Source organism: Spinacia oleracea, chromosome 3 (genome assembly GCF_020520425.1).
Source record: "Spinacia oleracea cultivar Varoflay chromosome 3, BTI_SOV_V1, whole genome shotgun sequence".
NCBI classification, from domain to species: domain Eukaryota; kingdom Viridiplantae; phylum Streptophyta; class Magnoliopsida; order Caryophyllales; family Amaranthaceae; genus Spinacia; species Spinacia oleracea.
The window spans coordinates 119,997,429-120,011,981 of NC_079489.1; the positions used below are offsets into that span (position 1 = coordinate 119,997,429).

A 14,553-nucleotide genomic window follows, 5' to 3' on the forward strand; every position below is an offset into this window, starting at 1 on the left:
TCTATGAGGCACTAATAAAAAGAATATGATAAAGGTATTACTCCTTTCTTATTTATTCATTTAATAATAAGAATTATCAAATCAAGTATCAACACAATCTCATACACTGTACCAATAATATTTTCCCGTAAACTATTTTGGCATCTCTAAATATTTTAATGAGGAATTAAGCCGGACCAATATCACCGAATAACATCCTTTTTACATACTACTATATGAGAATTCGAAAAACATTTATACAAGCATGTCATGCATCATTAGCAACTTGATCTAAATCATATGAAGAATATTTCACATTTCAAGAAACATTTGTGAGGTATGATAATTGATAACGTGTTATTACCGTTAAAATATTAAATTATAAAAGAATATGTAATAAAGAATGAGCATTTTAGATGGCCAAGTTTTTTTTGTCAAGTTTGTGGATATGATTGGGGTTTGAAGATAGAATTAGGGCTGGAATTTTCAAGGTTACGGGCTCTCTTCCTCACTTAGTGAGAATGATTTTTGGTTCACCTTCCCTAATTAATTAATATACATATTGTCGTTTTGTGTTAAAAATAGATGGCCAACAAACTATTCCTTTTTTTTAACTAGCTTTTGAGCCCGTTCAAAGAACGAGTGATTGTGTAGTGGTTACTCTGTATTTAGTTTATCTTTTTAAGTTTAAATTTTATTGAGCTTGTGATTTTAGATAGAATATATGATTAAATAGAGGTAAATTTTTAAAAGTTGAATTAATACATAAATTAAATAGTGTATTAATATTGAGTGTTAATCGGAAAGATGAAGTGGAAAATATTGAATGAGGAAGATGGAGTGAAAGAATCGATTGGAGTTGTATAATATATCAAACAACAAAGAAAAAATAAAATAAAAACCAAATTGATGGAGGAAAGAATGGATGACACGTGTCATCTAATCAAATGTATTAATACATGTCATCTAATAAATTGTGATTTTCCTTTTTAAATACTAGGTATAGATTTCTTTGTGGCGATAGTTAAGCAACTATTCAAAAATTGACTCACATGGACGAGATTAAGTCTTCAATTCGTTTGTTTCAACATGGAAGAGAGTAAGTCTTCGTTTGATCAAGTCTTCGTTTTTTTGGCAATAGCTAAGCAACTATTCAAAAGTTGACTCACATAGATTTATTTTGAAGGAATATGTCCTTTAATTAAGATGGCAATCACTAAATATAGATTAGGATTAATAACGGAGATTAATAATTCGGTTATTTAGGTGGTCATAATGTTTTGCTAGAAACCAATTATGATATGTGGGCTGATTAATATTGGGCTACTGCTAATATAACCAGGTCCTATAAGGGCACACACAATAGAGTATTGGATATGATCTATATGACCCAAGGCCCATGATGGGCTTGGTGTTGTATAGGATTTTGGAGTAGTTAAGGTTTACTAGGATTACTGGGTTCTCTAATTCTACTAGGATTGGTTATCAAGTTATTATAAATAGACTTGATGACCATATGAATAATGACAAGTTAAATAAATCATAAAACCATATACAATACTCCAATACCCGTCCCTTCCTTGTGAAAGTGAGAGATAGATTTCATCTTCTCCATCCGTTCTAGCAAACGAAGCAAGGAGATCTTGATCCGTGCTTGTGTGGACTAAGTAGAGGAATCACACTTGGAATTCTTGTCTCTATAGTTTGTTATATATTGTTCATGGCTAGCTAGTGGAAATTACGCACATTACAAAAATAACGTACAAATTTAGACTGAATAGCTTCGACCATTTAAGGAAGGGTCGATGGATATTTTCTTCCGCGAACATTAATTGATAATTAATTTCGACCCATTAAATAGTCGAAATGTATTTCAACTACCCAAACCGCCGTTATTTGCAAATAAAAGTCACGTGTCCCATAAACCAGGAATAATATTTCGCCTAACTTTAATTGTTTATTAGGTTAATATCCCGCTCAATTCTTCCCCACGACTACCTTCATCAATGAACTGAACCCACACTCCTCGCTCCAAAATCAACCGCTTTCACCGGAAAACTTCCCAGAGAATCGCTGCTAAATCACCGAATCCCTCATTTTCTGCTAAATCTTTGAATCCCTCAATTTTGCTACAAGCCGTTGGTAAAAACGAATCCCTGAATTCCTTCTTCAATTGGTTCCTCGCAATATATAAGGATGGAATTCCCGAATTGATTGTCTTCACAATTCTACAAACCATCTCAAGCTTCTAAATTTAGTGTTTTAATCTGGAGAAATCGCTTCAATTCATTTACAACTAGTTTCTTTGGTTTGTCAGAAAAATCGCCTAATTCAATCCAAGAAATTCTTGAAGGTTTTTTTCCCCCTTTTCACTATTGTTGCAGAAATTTGTGTGTTTGAACTTTCTTGTCAGGAAATTTTACATTTATTCAACAATTCAACATATTGTTATTCTGTTTTAATTTGGGGTTAATGTCTAGTTTTCATTGTAGTACTTTAATTAATTTTAATTTATCTTGGTTTTGTTTTGAGGATTTTATGTTGAAAATCGATTTTAATTAGGTGTTTTATGTTGTATAATGTTATATGCTGCTTATCAAAATTGATCGAGTAACAGAGTGTTCAATGTGGTTGTGTTATTTAATTGTGGGTTAAATTTCCAAGTTAAATCATTAATGGAAATTTTTGAGTTTAAATTAGGAATAATTACTTTTAATAATCCCACCTTTAAGCGATTTTCCAAAATTAATCCAACCTTTTGATTATTATCTATTAATCTAACCTTTATACCCCTTTAACTTTTATTGCTCCAAAAAACTTGGAACCGACTATACCTGTTTTTCATTGCGTCTTTTTCATTACTCCTCCACCCATCTTAATGAAGATAACTTTTTTTTTTTATTATTCTTTTTATTTTTATCCAATCATTCATCTTCATCTTCAACCAGTCAACCACCATCAATAAGATAACACCATTACTCAAATTTTCTCTCCTACATCTTCATATTTATCTCCAACTACCATCAACACCCTCGCCCCATTCACACCCTATTTACAAATTCCAACCTCATTCAACCTCCCATCAAAACCGAGAAAAAACTCTCCATTCGCGTTGGGCTGGTGTTGGGGTGGTTCTAGCCGGGCGGAAGAGGTTAGGAGAGAGAATAGGGAGGTGGTTTTCGCTGGGTAGAGGTTGTTTTCGGAGTACAGATCTTGGTGTAAGATTATCTCTCAATTGCTATTAAATTTTATGGGTTACTTGATTTATTAATGGCGGATTGAGAACATAAAAATAATTATTGTTCATTCAACTGAGAATAATGTAGATATGTGCTTGGTGAATTCTTTTGTAATTTTCTTTAATAATCTCTTGTTATTATGAACTTGTTATGTGCTCGATTTTCTGGGTTGAATATATCTTCTTATTGACTTATTAATGGCGGAGTATGAGAAAGAAGTTAATGGGTGTGAAATTTCTTAATTATAATGTTGAAATTGATTTGGGGGTTTTTATAATTAATTTAGGATACCGTGATTTTCCTGAAATTGAATTTGTACTACTCATCGATTTGATTGTATTTGTACAAATTTATGTGTCTTGAATCCTATGGTTATTGATGAACATCTTGGGTCAGTAGTAAAGAACCTAAAGAATAACCCCATTATGATTCATAGAACTTCAAATGGAATTGATCCTATGACGAAGGAACCCAGATTTGTTGGCACTTCAATATCTTCAAATATTCCCAGCAATCCATTTATACGAAGAACTTGAAATTGTTAAAAGAGAAACAGTATTGATGAAATACTTTGTATCAAATTTTCCAAAAAAAATTCCAAATTTTTATCAAATGTTCAAATAATCCCCTCTTGAAGCTCATCTAAACCGTCCAACAAATCAACAACCCATTTTCTTGGAGAATGAAGCTAAGTCTTCAATAAAGGTGAAGGAAGATGATGAAGGGGGGTGAGGGGTGATAGAACAAAGAATCAGAGAAGTGCAGAGAAAGAAAAAAAATAGGAACAAGGGAGGAATTTTAAGGAATCACGTGAGAAATGGGCCCACACGCAAAATTGTAACCGTTACATGCCACGTCATCAGTTATGACCGGCTTAACCTGCTAGGTAACCTGTAAGGAGCAATAAAAGTTTAAGGGGTATAAAGGTTGGATTAATTGATAATAATCAAAAGGCTGGATTAATTTTGGAAAATCGCTTAAAGATCGGATTATTAAAAGTAATTTTTCCTTTAAATTATGCCAAAATGTTCCAGCAAATACTATTGGAATTTCATAATATTGGAGTTTGAAGAATAAACGAGATACAGGAAACCTACTACGTTCACGTAAACTTTTCTGTTTTACCCATGTTCAAATAAAAAAAAGATTAGCATATACTAAGAATTGTGATCACTGATCAACAACTAAATCAATAGCTCAATTTCAGCTGAAGATATAATCCACCTCTACTCCAATTTCTTGGAATCATTTCCGTTCTGAATTGCTAAATTTAAAGCTAGTTTCCGTTCCGAATTGCTAAATTTAAAGCTGCCAATTGTAAATGAGAGCTTGTTGCTTTGAGTTTATTGCTTGTTTTGCTTGGATGAAAGAAGAGAGTAGGTATTAACTTCCTTTGGTTTAATGTGAGATGGCAGGATACAGGAAGATTTGGGTTTCCATTATCTGTGTAGCTTAGATGATTTAATCTTTTTTCCTATGTATATAGGCAACAACTTCATTGCTAATTTTTGGCTTCTTGTTTATATTATGATACTAGATCATTTATTTTCCGTGTAATCTTAAGGTGTTTAGCTTTAAACATGTTCTGGAAAATCGAATGTTGTAAACTAGTTAGTTTCCGAATTCAATTACTTTGATGATGCAAGTATCTGTGTTTTATGCTGTTTAAACAATCGGTGAGCTCGTTTTTGTTATGACTTATGTTTGGTGCTTATGATTTCAGAATTTTCTTTTTGTCATGTTATGCATGTATGCATTTAAGCTCCCAGTTTTTATATTGTCTGTAGCCTGACCTTTTCAGGGTTGATAATTAATTTGGTTTAGCTGCTATCCAGAATTAAATGATTCTACTATGTGGTAAAATTTAAAATTCTTTAGTTATACAGAATTATATACAAAGAAAAGAAGACAATAATGATGTAGACTTGATTGCAGCAGCGATTATTAGCTATTTTTTAAAATAATCCTTTGATACTATTCATTATTACTTAACACTGAATTGTGACAAATTTAAATAGGATTTTTTTTAAAAAAAAAGAAAATACAAAGATTGATACCTAGCAGAACAGTTTGCTTCATGGAAGGTTTTATCTCACTCCACTCTTTCTTCAATTGAGACATCCAGATAATAAGTCTAGTGTGTGTGTGATCTCACAAAAAGATCATAGAATAAAAAATGATGGTTCTTTTTAATAAGCATAAGAAAAGTCTATGTTAGATTTTATTTTCTTTTTCTTATTGTATGATTCTTCTTCATAGTGCAAGATTAATTTCATTGTCTAACTTAAGGTTCCCACATCACTACAACCTAACTTGAATGTATGTACAAATAGGATAGTAGAAGTAATAAATTACCAACGGGGACAATACTCCTCAGAATCAACTAGTAGTCTAGTAGGAATACAAGTACTTGTCTGCCATTCACAGTGCCCGATATTGACACAACTTCTCTTAAAGTTAGCTTAGAATGTTAGCTTAGAATGTTAAAATGTTAGCTTAGAATCAATCTTAAAGTTTACTGTCACCAGGCTTATTTTAGTCCAATGGAAGATAGTCTCAATAAACTGCTCATTGATCACAACTTTAGCAGAGAATGACGTTTTACAGTCAATTAAGGTACCTTACAGAACATTATTTACCATTTTGTTACATCACCTAATTGAGAACTTTGGTACCAAGCTACTAAATAAATGTGTTGAAAGTCAAATTCTAACCAGGAATCTTCTGTCGCTTTGTAAAGCTTCTATTATGACCAACTGTTCTTCTCTGATAACGTAATAGCTTTAAAGTTTTACTTTGTGTATTTTTAGGATACGTGATCATTAATAGTTTGTTAATATTCTGGGTTTTCTATATATTTTTTTTATTTGATTTTAATCTCATATTTTTATGATTATTGGGTTTTTTAAGTTTCTGGGTTTTGTAGATTTTGATGAGTTTAATATTATGATGAGTAATGAGATTAAATTTTTTGGGTATTTTGCATATTTTCAGTGATTACAATACCTCTGTTCCAAGGAAGCTTTGTTCTGGTAATTTTGACCTTTTTTTGGTGAGTAATTAACAATAATACTATTGAGTTATGAGTAAATATGTTTTTGGATTTTGTTTTGTTTTCTCGTATTGTTGTTTGTTGTAGTTGCATCATAACTGAAGGTGTTATATTCTATCTCAGTTATCTCGGCAGGCTCTTTTCTTTAGAGAAATTAATCCACAGCCAAGGAAGCACACTTTGTGGCAGGCAACAACAGATTTTACAAGTGGGCAGGCTTCACTCCATAGGTACATGCGGCCAAAGCCTCATTGATATCTTGCTTTAGAATTTTGGGGGGCTTTTTATGGAATTTTTTTCCATTGTTCATTTCATCATTGGCTGCATCAAATTTATGTGTGTCATCCTGAGAGATGTTGATGAGTGAAACCATTTAGCTAAAGAACAACTGATAAAATATTGGAGCACTTGAACGCTATGTTTGGGGATCACATTCAGTGGCAATGCTAATGTCTAAAAGATTCATGAGGTTGTCTAACTTCAGTGTCTGATTTCAGCGTAAACCTGTAACCTGTTTAATGGCATCTTAAACAGAAAATTAGTCAGTCCTTCATGTGAGAAAGATGTCAACTGGTTAGTTGTGGATGAATTGACAAAATTTTGTTATGTAGAGGTGTCCCGTTGTTTCTCTTGAATCTCTTAGCTGGTTTGCAGTTGTGCTCTTCAATGTGAAATTCACTTCCTTATTTCCTGAATCCCCACTTTGACCCTTATTTCCCGGTGTGTGTGGGGTGGGGGGTAATTTCACCTTGACGTATTTAGTATTTAATACACTGTATGCTAATGTTGAACTTTAAACCACCATATTTAGTTATTCACACCCCTTTAAACAATTACAAAAGTTATGCAACTTTGCTTTTCATACCAGAAAATCTATTTTCCTCCAAACTATAGGAAAGTATACAAGTTAAAACTGAAGGGGGGGGGGGGGGATGTTGTTTCATTATTGCTTAAAAATATGTTAATTGGACGTTTTATTCTGTATTATATATCCTGTCATAAATAATGTATGAGTTTCTTAGCCTTAGGTTTCTTCAGGATTTGTTTGGTATGTTAATGTAAAAGTTGCAAATCTTTCTAACTGTTATTTGTTTAACTTTTTTGTGTGTGCGTAGCTCAACTGAAGGATTGTAAGGACTAGTGGACCAAGCTCATTATTATTTTCTTCTCTTTCACAGGTGCATAACTCTTTCTCTTCTAATTTTTTTTGGAGCTAAGTTTCAGTTTATGTGATCTTACTACTTGCCGGTGATGTTGAACTTCTAAATCTGTTGTTTCTTTGCTTTAATTTTTTGTTTGGTCCTGTTCTACATGATTTGCTGCCAATATGTTGTGCACTCAAATTTTTTTCATTTTGTATTTGGTTCTAAGTGTGCATTCATTTTATTTATAACTAGCATATGCTCCGTGCATTAGCACGGGATATTAAAATGTTAGAAGTAAAATTAAGATATATAATACACTGTAATCATTTTATTAGTAAGCAATGACTAATATCTTATCCCAAACTTGAAAGTTTAAAATACACCAGGTAGCCTCTCAAACCTGAAAGTTTAAACATACTTCTTATTAGTAAGAAATAACTATGGATTATTCATGACTGCAAGTATGCACGCAACTCCTCTACTCCGTAATTGATTAGCTAGCCTAATGAGGAATTCATCATTATTTAGGGAGTAGTTTTAAATAAAACGTATGCATCAACACATCTATAGTCTTTAACAATTACCTAGAAAAACCATCAGTGAAACAAAATATATCATGCAAGCTAAACGTATGTGTAGGGGGTGTTTTTCGTATTTTATTCCCTACGGGTTTTGTAAGCTTTTCAATTTCGAAGGAGTCGCCACCAAACAATATTTAAGGGTCCGGTTTGGAAAGACCAAGGTTGACTCTTTGTGGATAAGGCATTGAATCTTAGAAACGGATGGGTGAGATCCGGGTAAGGAAACGAGATGCTTATTTTGCAAGCTTTTAAAATTGTATTCGAGTACATGACAAGAAGCATTTTCAGATAACCCTAGTCATGACACTACGTTGGTTTGAACATGCATTTAGAATATGAATATTGCTACTTGTATGTGATCACTTGCTTTAAAGTTAATTAAAGGAACCTAAGGCCGGTTTGTCCAAGAATTATCCTTGTTAAGCGTGATGTGACCTTTTGTATATTTGTTGAATTTAGCACGTGAGGTGATGAAAGAGATAAACAAGTAAATCATCATCACAATAAGTAAAGGAATTATTGAAAGTGCGTACAAAACCACATCACCTTAAAATAAGGTGAGTAAAGAGTGTGGAATTGAAATAGTAAAGGTGCAATATTGAAATGCGATATTGAAATGCGTTATTGAAAGGTTCGATATTGAAATGCGTTATTGAATGGTGAGATATTGAAATGCGGTATTGAAATGACGATATTGAAATTATACTATTGTATTTGAGATCCGAACGCCAAACGACTACTTAATAATAAGTGCGTCCAACACAGATTCAATTCTAAAAATCTCAACTTTAGGATAAGTTGCTCATCCCAAAGTGTCCTAGATTTTGATTATTGAAATTGAACTTTGAATATTGAACTTTGAATATTGAACCTTGAATAATGAATCTTGAACTTAGGAGGCTAAATGTTTAAAGTCCAAATCTTTTGATGTGAAAAAGATCTCAACTTTAATGTGCTCCATAACTTTGACATTGATTCTAGTTTAAGGAAGTGATTACAAACAACCTTAAACATCATAGAATCTATAACTTGTATTTGAATCATAAAAGGGTTTTGATTTTGTAAGAATGTGTGATTGTTGTAAGTAACACTTTTAAGAGTAAAAGTGTCCACTTTACTAATCATTTTTGAAATAAAGATTGAATCTATTATGGCATAATGGAATGGTGTTTTGGACAATCATTTGGAGAGGGTTTCAAGAGTGAACCTTTAGCATTGTTTTTCCTAGTTAATCAAGGGTATGAACCCTAATGATATCATCATAGGATTTTTGGATTTATAAAGGTATAAGAGTAGAAAACATTGTAGATTTGAGTAGGGATTCGGAATTACCTACTTAGGATTAGGTTGGATTTCTGATTAGTGCTCCCAATTTCTTAAATGCTTGAAATTGTATAGGAATTTGTAGTTTAGAATTGGATTTTGTATTTTGATTTTGAGAGCAGATTTTGAAATTACGACGTTGTGTTTATGATTTGTTGCCCCCAATGCTTAAGAAATGAGGGTTTAAATAGAGAATTAACCGGCTAAAATCCAAAAGCCACCTGCGCCTGACGTAGGTGACGTGGCTCAGAATCCGCCAAAGCAAGGACGATGACGCCGTCCTTGCATTTGTCTCTTATGGGTATACCTTTGTATGAATTGTACGAAGTTGGCACGTACTGAATGCTTAAGGATTAAAGCTTGATTTGCGTCTAAAAACAAGCCGTTTTGAATTTCGAAATTGTGTTTGGACTCGGGTTTACGGGACGGGGCCCGACATGCTAGGTTTTGTGGGTCAGCGCCCGAATTTGGATTTCTTAGTGTCATTTTCACTAGAAAAGGCCTTGTAAAGCCAATGGAGAGGTCCATTGGGTGAGATTGTGTTTGGATTTTGAAATTGATTTTTGGAAATTGAATTTTGTATCGAGTTCCGTAATGGGAACGAGCTTGGGAATTGGACTTCAGATTTTGGACTTTGGAATATATTTTAGCAATTGGGACTTCCGCACAGAGTTGCACCAACCACATAGAAAGGATAATTGTATCGTCATCATCCCAATAGGGGAGACACGATTTAGGTGTCTATAGAAGCCCCCACTTTGACTGAGCGTTCGGTTAGGAAAGCGATAGTCAAAGTATTCGAATAGGGACGGAGAACGGTCAAGATGTTCTGCAATCAAGACCATTCTTTGTACGCCGGTACCTGCACAAGACAAGGGTTAGAAAAAAAAAGGATAGAGTCTACCTTCGTGCGGTTGTGACGACTCTGATTTGCACTTGTACTGCTTTCCCGTCTTTGGTTCAGGACGGAGCTTGGCATCGAAAATTTTTGAATTTTGAATAACCGGAGTTGATCCGCTGGGGATATGTCTACTGGGGGAAAGAGTTTTTTATTGACTCTTAAAATTTCGAAATTTTGGTTGACTTTCTTAGAGCTTGGGTCCGTTTGGAGTTGAACGCCTAAATTCTTGTATTTTTTGGACTTTGTATTCTTGAGAAATTTATCTGTTAATGTTGGAGAAACAGATATATACCAGTATTCATTGGAAGGTAGCATGATTTGATGTTTGATGCCTGGTGCAGAAAACCGTAGCAGCAAAGTACGTGCAATCAACACGGAGGACCGCACGTAGATTTTTCCGCGCATGGTCAGAGGGGCTGCGTCTAGCGCAGGGCCCTGCATCCCACGCAGGGCAGGGCTATATAAACCCCCTCGCCGCTCTCTTCCTAGGAGCACATTCACTTGTTTGTTCTGTTTTCTTAAAGGTTGATTGCTATCTCCCCTTGGTCTACTCGCTCTTGCCTTGCCCATGTAAGTATTTCATGTTTTGTTTATGAAATAACTTCTAGGATTGCATGTAGTTTTGATTCTTGCACTTGAAATATTTTTGTATTTGTTGATGTAGTACTTGTAGGGTAGTAGGCTTCTTGTATCTTGTAGGAAGACAATTGTTTTGGTAGCCACTTGAACTTGAACTGTTGGAACTTTGTAGAATTTTGAACTTTGCTTTTTTGAAATTTGTATCATTTTTTCAATTTTGCACTTGGCCTTTGTAGATAGTGACTCCATTGGTGACCTCATTGGGTCTTGTAGGAGAGTAGGCTAGGATAGCCTAGACGTTGTTATAGAATTTTCGAATACCTACTTCGGCATGCATAGCATAGGCGTTGGTGTAGAACTCAATTTACCTACTTTGGCATGGATAACCTAGGCGTTGGTGTAGAACTTGAATACATGCTTTGGCAGGGATAGCCTAGGCGTTGGTGTAGAACTTGAATACCTGCTTCGGCATGGATAGCCTATGCGTTGGTGTAGAATTCTCCATTGTAGTAGAGGTCCCTAGCTAAACTTGAGTTTCCACTGGGGATTTTTTTTGGACTTTGATTTTTGTTTGTGCTAGTATAAGATAGCCCCCAGGTTTGGATGTTGATTTTTTTGTCTTTCGAATGCTTTAGCATGCCTCGTTATACTCGGAGGAAGCTCGCTGAACGCTCGACTCTTCGAGCGGCTATGTAGGACGCTTCAGACAATGAAGCGGCTGAGGCGAATGTGCCACTGCCGGGCATTGTACCACGGACCAGACCGGCTTTCAAGGGGGACGCCTGGCAGTCCTCTGATCTTGCATTTCGTCCCGAGTTTCATATGTCACAGCGGCCGCGCGCTGGCTTGGTAGGTTTTGCACTATGTTTTGAACTTGCTTCTTGAATTCGTATAGATTTGAACTAATCCACCCTTTTTGTAGGCTGACAGCGAGGCGATGCGCAACTATTGGTCCTTGAAGGATCTTTGGACCATTTATCCGACTGTTTTCGGCGCCGAGGAGGCTCGAGCGATCTGGGATCAGACGAGCTTGGCTCCTTTCTAGGAGGCATCGGGAGGCTTTCGAGGGCAGGCGGGTGTCAAAGCCCGGCTACAGGCCATGCTGGAGCGGTGGTGGGAAACCACCAACACCTTTCACATGGTCTAGGGGGAGATCACCATTACCCCTTTCGAGTTTGCTATGATCACGGGCCTTCCTTTTTCCGAGAGGGACGTGACCTTTGATCCCCAGTTGAACTGGCATTCGGAGGGTGTTAGGGACTTGATCGGTCTTGTCGTTGATTTGACCTCGGAGGGTACCCATACCTCCGCGGCGGTGATTATGGCTGGGCTTCGCATGACGAACATATCAGCGGAGCAGAGGGTTCGACTCTTCCTCCTGGCTCTTATGAGTAGAGTGATGGTCCCGGCCAGAAATAGCGGCGTGCTGGTGGGCTTCCTAGGGTCTTTGAGGGATTTGAGGGCTGTTTCAGGCCTCAACTAGGGTGGTCTGGCATACGACCACCTTTTGTACGAGATGAAGAACACCTCCTGGACTGCACCGAAGAGCAAGGCGAGTGTGGCTGCTTTGTGGAGTATGCTGGAGGTATTTGGGACTTCTTGTATCTTGTATTTTGTACTTGTATGCTTGTATGTTGAATTTTGTATGCATAAGAGTTATGGATGCCTTGCTTGCTTTTGAAGATTTGAGCGTATGAGCACTTTCCGAGCTTGGCGCCGAATCGCCCCAGGGTTGCGGCTTACCCGTTTGCTGCCTCTTGAGAAGGAGCGGAGCGCAGGGATGTGTCCTTAGCGACCTTCCGCAGAGCTTTGCGGGTCTTTCCTGTCAGAGAGGTAGGCCTTTGTACTGTTCTGGATTTTTGTCTCTGTTGCATTTGTATACTTGTATGAGCTATCTGTCTTGTAGGTGGTCAGGTGCCCTTTTGATGATGCGCCTACACCTACTTGCCATGCGGGCCTGTTACTTGTCCGGACGGCTGGTGCTATTCCCAGGAGTGTACCGTCCCATGTGGTATCTGGGTGAGCGGGTAACTCCTCAGCATAATGTGAGAGGCAGGTTCGTCCCTATGGATCCTCCGGAGTCCATGATGACGAAGACTGTTGATGTTGCTCGGCTTTATTCGGATGCCATGGTGGCTGGGGGCGAGTCCATTTGTCTCCCGTGGGAGAACTATGTGGATAGGAGGAGCCTCTATGATGACCTCTAGGCGAGGCTTGCCCCACCTATTCGCTTTGTGCCGCCGGTGAGCTTTTGGATTTGAATCTTGTATTCTTGTATTTTTGTATTTTGTATTCTTGTATTCTTGTATTCTTGTATAATCAGATCATTGTATGTGTTCTTGTAGGAGGAGGCGATCGACCCTGAGGATGTCCCTTATGCTGACAGGGTTATCCGTTATGTGGGCTCAGATGGGGAGCAGGTGGAGGTTACTGTTCCAATGTCCTCTCCTCCGCATCGGGCGGCGACTGATGCCCTTCCCGAGTATTATGCAGTTGTAAATGCCTTAGTATTTTCTTGAAATTGGTCGCAATTTTATATCCTTAGAAATTGATCTTGAATTTTGTATGCAGGCGCCTCGGGCGAGAGTGCGTTGCTGGATTCTCGTGATTGATTCTTTGAAGAGGCACTACGTCAAACTAACCAAGAAGCTTCCTGGAAAGGATATAGAGGTGAGTTTGTTGCCTTATGCTGACAGGGTTATCCGTTTGTTGCATTCAGATGTTGATAGGGGAGCTGTCCCCTCTATTTATGCTGAGCCTACCAGGCATTCGTACTCTGCCGAAGGTATGGGCAGCCAGATGCCTTTTACGCCTCCCCTTGGTGTCCACTTAGGAGCGAGCATTTCCCAGCCTTGGAGCGCAGATCCTTAGGCTTGTTGGTATGAGATGGAGCGGAGGCGCCAGGCCTATGATTTTGAGGTGCAGCGCCGGTTTATGACGACCCAACAACCTTATCAGTATTCCCCCTATCAGCAGGGAGCTCAGCGGCCTTTTGGTACCCTTTGTATTTCGGAGCAGGATCCAGCTACCCTTGGGACAGAGCTAGACCAGGATCTGGAGCGGTACATGAGCCGGAACAGGAACAAGGAGCCTGTGATTGATATCGTCGCTGATGATGACTCGAATTGACCCTGCATGGTAGCGAGTCCTAGCTTTGCCTTGGTTGGGATTTTGTATGAGGATATTTGTATGGATATTTGTAGTTGTACTTTGTATTTGGGTTTGTATGGTTGGATTTTGTATGATTCGAATTTTGGATTTTGTATGTTTTGAACTGGTACGATTTGAATTGGTATGGTTTGTATTTGTATGTGTTTGTATTTGTATGCGTTTCTGCAGGGATTGAATTGAATTTCGTATGCGTTGTGTGTGCTTTTGAAATTTGTGGCTATATGCATGCATGCAAAATGAAAAAAAAAATTGCCCATTTTTTCGGGTACATACCCACTATAGCTCCCACTTTGACTGTGGTTTTTTGGTTGGAAAAAGCGCAAGTCAAAGTATATTCAACTCTTGCTTATATACATGCTGATTCTAGCAAAAATTTGCCCATTTTTTCAGGTGTACATACCAACTATAAGCCCCCACTTTGACTGAAGTTTTATGGTTAGACAAAGCGCAAGTCAAAGTATATTCAACTCTTGCTCCATGCATATGCTGACTCGACTTAGGACGTTGATCTAGGACTAGAATGCTTTGAATTTTTAACAAATTCACCCGAAATGACTCGAGTGCTGATTCGGACTGCTTGAAA

At 37.2% G+C, this 14,553-nt stretch overlaps 1 long non-coding RNA gene across 3 annotated transcripts; it reads left to right on the forward strand.

Annotated features, from left to right (window-relative positions):
* The first annotated feature begins 2,923 nt into the window (after window positions 1-2,923).
* LOC130469335 (uncharacterized) lies at window positions 2,924-14,096 on the forward strand. Of its 3 annotated transcripts, XR_008929827.1 has the most exons (12): window positions 2,924-3,197; window positions 6,213-6,270; window positions 6,394-6,500; window positions 7,386-7,448; window positions 10,562-10,790; window positions 11,435-11,648; window positions 11,722-12,384; window positions 12,483-12,632; window positions 12,706-13,042; window positions 13,145-13,294; window positions 13,371-13,469; window positions 13,565-14,096. It is a non-coding gene; the product is annotated as an uncharacterized lncRNA (long non-coding RNA). The 3 variants fall into 3 exon arrangements; XR_008929825.1 differs by having other exon boundaries at window positions 13,371-14,096; XR_008929826.1 differs by lacking the exon at window positions 10,562-10,790 and having other exon boundaries at window positions 13,371-14,096.
* Window positions 14,097-14,553: the final 457 nt, after the last annotated feature.